Consider the following 8,601-nt stretch of genomic DNA (forward strand, 5'->3'; position numbering starts at 1 on the left):
ATGCTTCACTCTCCACACTGAAGCCTCTGGAAGCAGTCTACCACAGTGCTTTGTGTTTTATTACTGGCAATGATTATCTTACCCATCACTGTATTTTATATGATAAAGTGGGCTCTTACGTGGACCTACCAGAGCAGTAAACAAGGAAAAACAAACTTCAGGACTCTCTGAAACTGGTGCGATTGGTCTGGTCTCAATAGGGTCATTTTGGGTGCTTCTTGAGGACACACTACATAGTGACTGCACCTGTTTCATGTAACACTATGTTTATTTGCATCTGTGAAATTGTAACGTGATTCAAATGTTTGTTATTGTTTCTCATTATGTATGTATTTTATATGTTGTTATCAGGGCGTCCTTGAAAAAGAGAGCTTGCTCTCAATGGGCTTCCCTGAATAAATAAAGGAAAAAGAAAGAAAGAAGTAGCCTACTGAACTTAAGTAAATGTTTTAGGTATTTTTTTTACTAGGCAAATATTGTACTTTTACTCCATTACAAGTATTTGAAAACTTTAGTTACTAGTTACTTTGTAGATTTTGATTACACAATATACTTTAACCACTTAAGGCCTATACATAAATGTCGGCCATTTGAAAATAGCCGATCTACCAGCTCAACGCTTTGCGATGTGACGCGTTGTGAGCTTGTAGATCTGCTATTTTCATAATATTTTTATACATTTGAAAACTTGAAATGGGACATTCTGCATAATGCATTTTATGCAGAATTTTTGATGCCAATACTTTTGTACTTTCAGTCGAGTACATTTTAAATTCCGGACTTTTACTTGTAGCAGAGTATTTCTATATTGCAGTGTTGATACTTTTACTTAAGTAAAACATGATGTGAGTATTTTTTCCACCACTGACATATGCAGGAGATCCTGGGCATGGTGCACCTGGGTTCTGATAAAGCGGATAATCAGCCTCTCCAGTGTCTTCATGAGGTGAGAGGTCAGCGCTACAGGTCTTAAGTCATTTAGTTCACCATGGCGCCCCTTCTTAAGGTACCGGAACAATACATGAGGTGTTCCACAATGTGGGAACATATCAACATGAGGACTCATATATTAGAATCTGCAGGTTGATTTTTTTAATATATATATATATATATATTTTTTTATATATATTTTTTAATCCCTTGATTTTGTAACCCTTTTTTCACCCGGTGCCAATTTGCTAAGTGATCCTGGGCACTACACTCCCCCCACCAGCCTAGGGAGGCCAGGGCCGAGCTCATGCCTCCTTCAATGCATGAGAGCCAACTGACCTTCTTGTCACCTGACAGGGGGGAGTTTCCCTGGTTGGACGTAGCACGTGGAAGGAACACGTTATTCCAACCAGTTCCCTTCCCCTCCATCAGGCGCCCCGGCTGACCAGGGGGAGGCAGTATAGTGACCAGGATTACTACATGTTTTTGTGAGGGTATTAACTACCCTAGGAGACACGGGGAGAACATGCAAACTCCGCACAGAGTAGGCCCTTTCGCCAACCCCACCTAGGGTATGGGCGCTGATGACGCGGAGGAGAAGACAGGAGAAGACAAGGCAGGTTGAACAGTATTTTGTTATTCGAGGAAGCCATCGGAGTTGACACATATTAGACAAAGACAAATGATATGAATGTATCTCTTTATCCCTTCCTGACACTTCTGTCCGGTTGATGCTAGAGACTGATCTAGATATGACATGCACAGGCCTTGGTTATTTGTCTCATGCTTTTGTTACTTGCGCTTTTTTCCCTTGAACACAATTTTAAATTTGTAAATCTAGGTTCATTGTTGATCTGATATCCTAAAGTTTCAATGTATAGATTATTATTTTTGACAGGCTATTGTTTAGACTAATGCTGGGATACAGGGGTTATTTTTTCAAAGAGTTGAATCATATAACACTGCCAAATGTATGACCATTATAGTCGCAGATAATAAAGCAGGGGAATTCATAGACTATCAAATTATTATTATACAAAAACAATTTCAAACAATGCTTAAGTTAGTAAATCAGGGGAACATCCGCCAGGCCAAAAGGCATGGCGAGAGAGTACGTTTTGCCCCCTGTCCGTCCGTCCGTGTGTCCGTCCATCCGTCCTTCTGTCTGCGACCAGCTAATCTCCGCCACCGTTGGCCCGATCGCTGTGAAACTGTACAGTGCGCACACACACTCCCTGGATGCCACAGCAGAACCCCTGCCCCACATTTTTCAGATCAGCCTGTCATAGTGCCACCATGAGGCCGACTTTTGCAAAACCCATTTTGTATATTACTCCTACAGATTTTGTCCGAACAACACGCAAATCGGTACACAGTATCTCTATAGTCATGTGATCAACACAGATCTGTCTGATTTTCCATATTCCATCCTGATTGGCTAAGATTGGCTTCCGAGATTTGCAGGATTGTTTCGATTTGAACAAAATGCCTACTTAAGTAAAACATGATGTGAGTATTTTTTCCACCACTGACATATGCAGGAGATCCTGGGCATGGTGCACCTGGGTTCTGATAAAGCGGATAATCAGCCTCTCCAGTGTCTTCATGAGGTGAGAGGTCAGCGCTACAGGTCTTAAGTCATTTAGTTCACCATGGCGCCCCTTCTTAAGGTACCGGAACAATACATGAGGTGTTCCACAATGTGGGAACATATCAACATGAGGACTCATATATTAGAATCTGCAGGTTGATTTTTTTTATATATATATATATATATATATTTTTTTATATATATTTTTTAATCCCTTGATTTTGTAACCCTTTTTTCACCCGGTGCCAATTTGCTAAGTGATCCTGGGCACTACACTCCCCCCACCAGCCTAGGGAGGCCAGGGCCGAGCTCATGCCTCCTTCAATGCATGAGAGCCAACTGACCTTCTTGTCACCTGACAGGGGGGAGTTTCCCTGGTTGGACGTAGCACGTGGAAGGAACACGTTATTCCAACCAGTTCCCTTCCCCTCCATCAGGCGCCCCGGCTGACCAGGGGGAGGCAGTATAGTGACCAGGATTACTACATGTTTTTGTGAGGGTATTAACTACCCTAGGAGACACGGGGAGAACATGCAAACTCCGCACAGAGTAGGCCCTTTCGCCAACCCCACCTAGGGTATGGGCGCTGATGACGCGGAGGAGAAGACAGGAGAAGACAAGGCAGGTTGAACAGTATTTTGTTATTCGAGGAAGCCATCGGAGTTGACACATATTAGACAAAGACAAATGATATGAATGTATCTCTTTATCCCTTCCTGACACTTCTGTCCGGTTGATGCTAGAGACTGATCTAGATATGACATGCACAGGCCTTGGTTATTTGTCTCATGCTTTTGTTACTTGCGCTTTTTTCCCTTGAACACAATTTTAAATTTGTAAATCTAGGTTCATTGTTGATCTGATATCCTAAAGTTTCAATGTATAGATTATTATTTTTGACAGGCTATTGTTTAGACTAATGCTGGGATACAGGGGTTATTTTTTCAAAGAGTTGAATCATATAACACTGCCAAATGTATGACCATTATAGTCGCAGATAATAAAGCAGGGGAATTCATAGACTATCAAATTATTATTATACAAAAACAATTTCAAACAATGCTTAAGTTAGTAAATCAGGGGAACATCCGCCAGGCCAAAAGGCATGGCGAGAGAGTACGTTTTGCCCCCTGTCCGTCCGTCCGTGTGTCCGTCCATCCGTCCTTCTGTCTGCGACCAGCTAATCTCCGCCACCGTTGGCCCGATCGCTGTGAAACTGTACAGTGCGCACACACACTCCCTGGATGCCACAGCAGAACCCCTGCCCCACATTTTTCAGATCAGCCTGTCATAGTGCCACCATGAGGCCGACTTTTGCAAAACCCATTTTGTATATTACTCCTACAGATTTTGTCCGAACAACACGCAAATCGGTACACAGTATCTCTATAGTCATGTGATCAACACAGATCTGTCTGATTTTCCATATTCCATCCTGATTGGCTAAGATTGGCTTCCGAGGTTTGCAGGATTGTTTCGATTTGAACAAAATGCCTCAAATTTTCACATTTTCCACGTAGATTCTCACTTGGCCCAGGAAGAAATGCCACTTGAAAACTTTCACATAAGCCTCATGGTGGCGCTATAACAGGCCGATTCCCGTTTTTACCTGTAACTGCACCGATCTGCGTGAAACTTTGCACGCACACTCCCTAGAGGCCAAGGAAAAACCTTTGCCTGCTTTTTTTTACTTGAACACAATTTTAAATTTGTAAACAGAATCTAGGTTCTTTGATGATCTGATCATAGAGTTTCAATGTGTAGATTATTATTTTTGACAGGATGCTAGGATACAGGGGTTATTGTTTTTAAAGAGTTGAATCATATAGTTTTTTCAAATAATTTGAATGCATACATTCATTATGATGGACTTTCAAATTCTTATTTTTTTTATTGATTTATGCATTGTTATTACTTGCATTTAATAGCAGATGGGACTTATAAGGGCCCAAATGTGTTCTAAGAGCAGCATTCAATTTCATTGGTCCTCGTGCCTATTCAATTTCATTGGTCCCCTAAGCGGGGTAGGGGTGGGGTTAGAGGTGGGAGGCGGGTTCAAAGGAATTTTGAACTGTGCAGCGGCAGCCATCTTGTTTCACCCTGCTGCAGCTACTGTTAACTGCCTACTGGTCCTCTTCTCTGCTCCTGATAAATAAAACTCCTGCTCCCATAAGGTAAATCTTTTAAACATTAATAGGTTTGATTAAGCTATGGTTTGCTAGCTAACTAACTAAGCAAGGTGCTGATTGTTTTGATTAGCCTAAGCTAAGGTTTTCTAGCTAACTAACTTAGCAAGGTGCTCATTTCAGCTTAGTTAAAAAAGACAAATAAGAGCAATAACAAGACAGAAATTAGCTGTTGGTTTTAAACGTGCCACTCTGCCTTGAAATGCAATGTTATTTAATCATTTTAAAACATAGCTAGCAAGCTAATAAAGCAACTTCTACTACAAGGCAATGCTGTGCCCTAAGAGCAGCAATTTAACTTTGTTCTATGCATACCATCTAAGCTGCCCTGAGAGCAGCATTGACAACGTGCCCCCAGAGCAGCAATTTAACATTGGTCTATGCATATTATTAAAGCTGCTCTGAGAGCAGCATCGACAAAGCAGCAATTTAACATTGGTCTATGCATATCATTTAAGCTGCTCTGAGAGCAGCATTGACAAAGTGCCCCTAGAGCAGCAATTTATCATTGGCCTATGCATATTATCAAAGCTGCTCTGAGAGCAGCCTTGACAATGCCCCCAGAGCAGCAATTTAACATTGGTCTATGCATATTATTAAAGCTGCTCTGAGAGCAGCATCGACAAAGCAGCAATTTAACATTGGTCTATGCATATCATTTAAGCTGCTCTGAGGGCAGCATTGACAAAGTGCCTTAAGAGCAGCAATTCAATATTGGTCTATTCATATCATTTAAGCTGCTCTGAGAGCAGCTTTGACAACATGCCCCCAGAGCAGCAATTTAACATTGGTCTATGCATATTATTAAAGCTGCTCTGAGAGCAGCTTCGACAAAGCAGCAATTTAAGATTGGTTTATGCCTATCATTTAAGCTGCTCTGAGGGCAGCATTGACAAAGTGCCCTAAGAGCAGCAATTCAATATTGGTCTAAGCATATCATTTAAGCTGCTCTGAGAGCAGCATCGACAAAGCAGCAATTTAACATTGGTCTAAGCGTATAATTTAAGCTGCTCTGAGAGCAGCATTGACAAAGTGCCTTAAGAGCAGCAATTCAATATTGGTCTATTCATATCATTTAAGCTGCTCTGAGAGCAGCTTTGACAACATGCCCCCAGAGCAGCAATTTAACATTGGTCTATGCATATTATTAAAGCTGCTCTGAGAGCAGCTTCGACAAAGCAGCAATTTAAGATTGGTTTATGCCTATCATTTAAGCTGCTCTGAGGGCAGCATTGACAAAGTGCCCTAAGAGCAGCAATTCAATATTGGTCTAAGCATATCATTTAAGCTGCTCTGAGAGCAGCATCGACAAAGCAGCAATTTAACATTGGTCTATGCATATCATTTAAGCTGCTCTGAGAGCAGCATTGACAAAGTGCCCCCAGAGCAGCAATTTAACATTGGTCTATGCATATTATCAAAGCTGCTCTGAGAGCAGCCTTGACAAAATTCCCCCAGAGCAGCAATTTAACATTGATCTATGCATATTATTAAAGCTGCTCTGAGAGCAGCATCGACAAAGCAGAATTTAACATTGGTCTTTTCATATCATTGAAGCTGCTCTGAGAGCAGCATTGACAAAGTGCCCCAAGAGCAGCAATTGGATATTGATCTGTTTATATTATTTAAGCTGCTCTGAGAGCAGCGTTGACAACGTGCTCCCAGGGAAGAAATTTAATATTGCTCTATGCATATCATTTAAGCTGCTCTAAGAGCAGCATTGACAAAGCAGCAATTTAATATTGGTCTATGCATATCATTTAAGCTGCTCTGAGGGCAGCATTGACAAAGTGCCCTAAGAGCAGCAATTCAATATTGGTCTATTAATTTCAATTAAGCTGTTCTGACAGCAGCCTTGACAAAATGCCCCCAGAGCAGCAATTTAACATTGGTCTATGCATATTATTAAATCTGCTCTGAGAGCAGCATCGACAAAGCAGCAATTTAACATTGGTCTATTCAAATCATTGAAGCTGCTCTGAGAGCAGCATTGACAAAGTGCTCCAAGAGCAGCAATTGGATATTGATCTGTCTATATTATTTAAGCTGCTCTGAGAGCAGCATTGACAACGTGCTCCCAGGGCAGAAATTTAATATTGCTATATGCATATCTTTTAAGCTGCTCTGAGAGCAGCATCGACAAAGCAGCAATTTAATATTGGTCTATGCATATCATTTAAGCTGCTCTGAGAGCAGCATCGACAAAGCAGCAATTTAACATTGGTCTATGCATATCATTTAAGCTGCTCTGAGAGCAGCATTGACAAAGTGCCCCCAGAGCAGCAATTTAACATTGGTCTATGCATATTATCAAAGCTGCTCTGAGAGCAGCCTTGACAAAATGCCCCCAGAGCAGAAATTTAACATTGGTCTATGCATATTATTAAAGCTGCTCTGAGAGCAGCATCGACAAAGCAGCAATTTAAAATTGGTCTATTCATATCATTGAAGCTGCTCTGAGAGCAGCAATGACAAAGTGCCCCAAGAGCAGCAATTGGATATTGATCTGTCTATATTATTTAAGCTGCTCTGAGAGCAGCATTGACAACGTGCTCCCAGGGCAGAAATGTAATATTGCTCTTTGCATATCATTTAAGCTGCTCTGAGAGCAGCATTGACAAAGCAGCAATTTAACATTGGTCTATGCATATCATTTAAGCTGCTCTGAGGGCAGCATTGACAAAGCGCCCTAAGAGCAGCAATTCAATATTGGTCTATTCATATCATTTAAGCTGCTCTGAGAGCAGCCTTGACAACATGCCCCCAGAGCAGCAATTTAACATTGGTCTATGCATATTATTAAAGCTGCTCTGAGAGCAGCATCGACAAAGCAGCAATTTAACATTGGTCTATTCATATCATTGAAGCTGCTCTGAGAGCAGCATTGACAAAGTGCCCCAAGAGCAGCAATTGGATATTGATCTGTCTATATTATTTAAGCTGCTCTGAGAGCAGTATTGACAACGTGCTCCCAGGGCAGAAATGTTATATTGCTCTTTGCATATCATTTAAGCTGCTCTGAGAGCAGAATTGACAAAGCAGCAATTTAACATTGGTCTATGCATATAATTTAAGCTGCTCTGAGGGCAGCATTGACAAAGTGCCCTAAGAGCAGCAATTCAATATTGGTCTATTCATATCATTTAAGCTGCTCTGAGAGCAGCCTTGACAACCTGCCCCCAGAGCAGCAATTTAACATCGGTCTATGCATATTATTAAAGCTGCTCTGAGAGCAGCATCGACAAAGCAGCAATTTAATATTGGTCTATGTATATCATTTAAGCTGCTCTGAGGGCAGCATTGACAAAGTGCCCTAAGAGCAGCAATTCAATGTTGGTCTATGCATATCATTTAAGCTGCTCTGAGAGCAGCATCGACAAAGCAGCAATTTAATATTGGTTTATGCACATTATTTAAGCTGCTCTGAGAGCAGCATCAACAAAGCAGCAATTTAACATTGGTCTATGCATATCATTGAAGCTGCTCTGAGAGCAGCATTGACAAAGTGCCCCCAGAGCAGCAATTTAACATTGGTCTATGCATATTATCAAAGCTGCTCTGAGAGCAGCCTTGACAAAATGCCCCCAGAGCAGCAATTTAACATTGGTCTATGCATATTATCAAAGCTGCTCTGAGAGCAGCCTTGACAACGTGCCCCCAGAGCAGCAATTTAACATTGGTCTATGCATATTATTAAAGCTGCTCTGAGAGCAGCATCGACAAAGCAGCAATTTAACATTGGTCTATGCATATCATTGAAGCTGCTCTGAGAGCAGCATTGACAAAGTGCCCCAAGAGCAGCAATTTGATATTGGTCTGTCTATATTAATTAAGCTGCTCTGAGAGCACCATTGACAACGTGCTCCCTGGGCAGAAATTTAATATTTCTCTATG

This window comes from Gymnoscopelus braueri (assembly GCF_963280865.1).
Source record: "Gymnoscopelus braueri genome assembly, chromosome: 3".
Taxonomy (NCBI): domain Eukaryota; kingdom Metazoa; phylum Chordata; class Actinopteri; order Myctophiformes; family Myctophidae; genus Gymnoscopelus; species Gymnoscopelus braueri.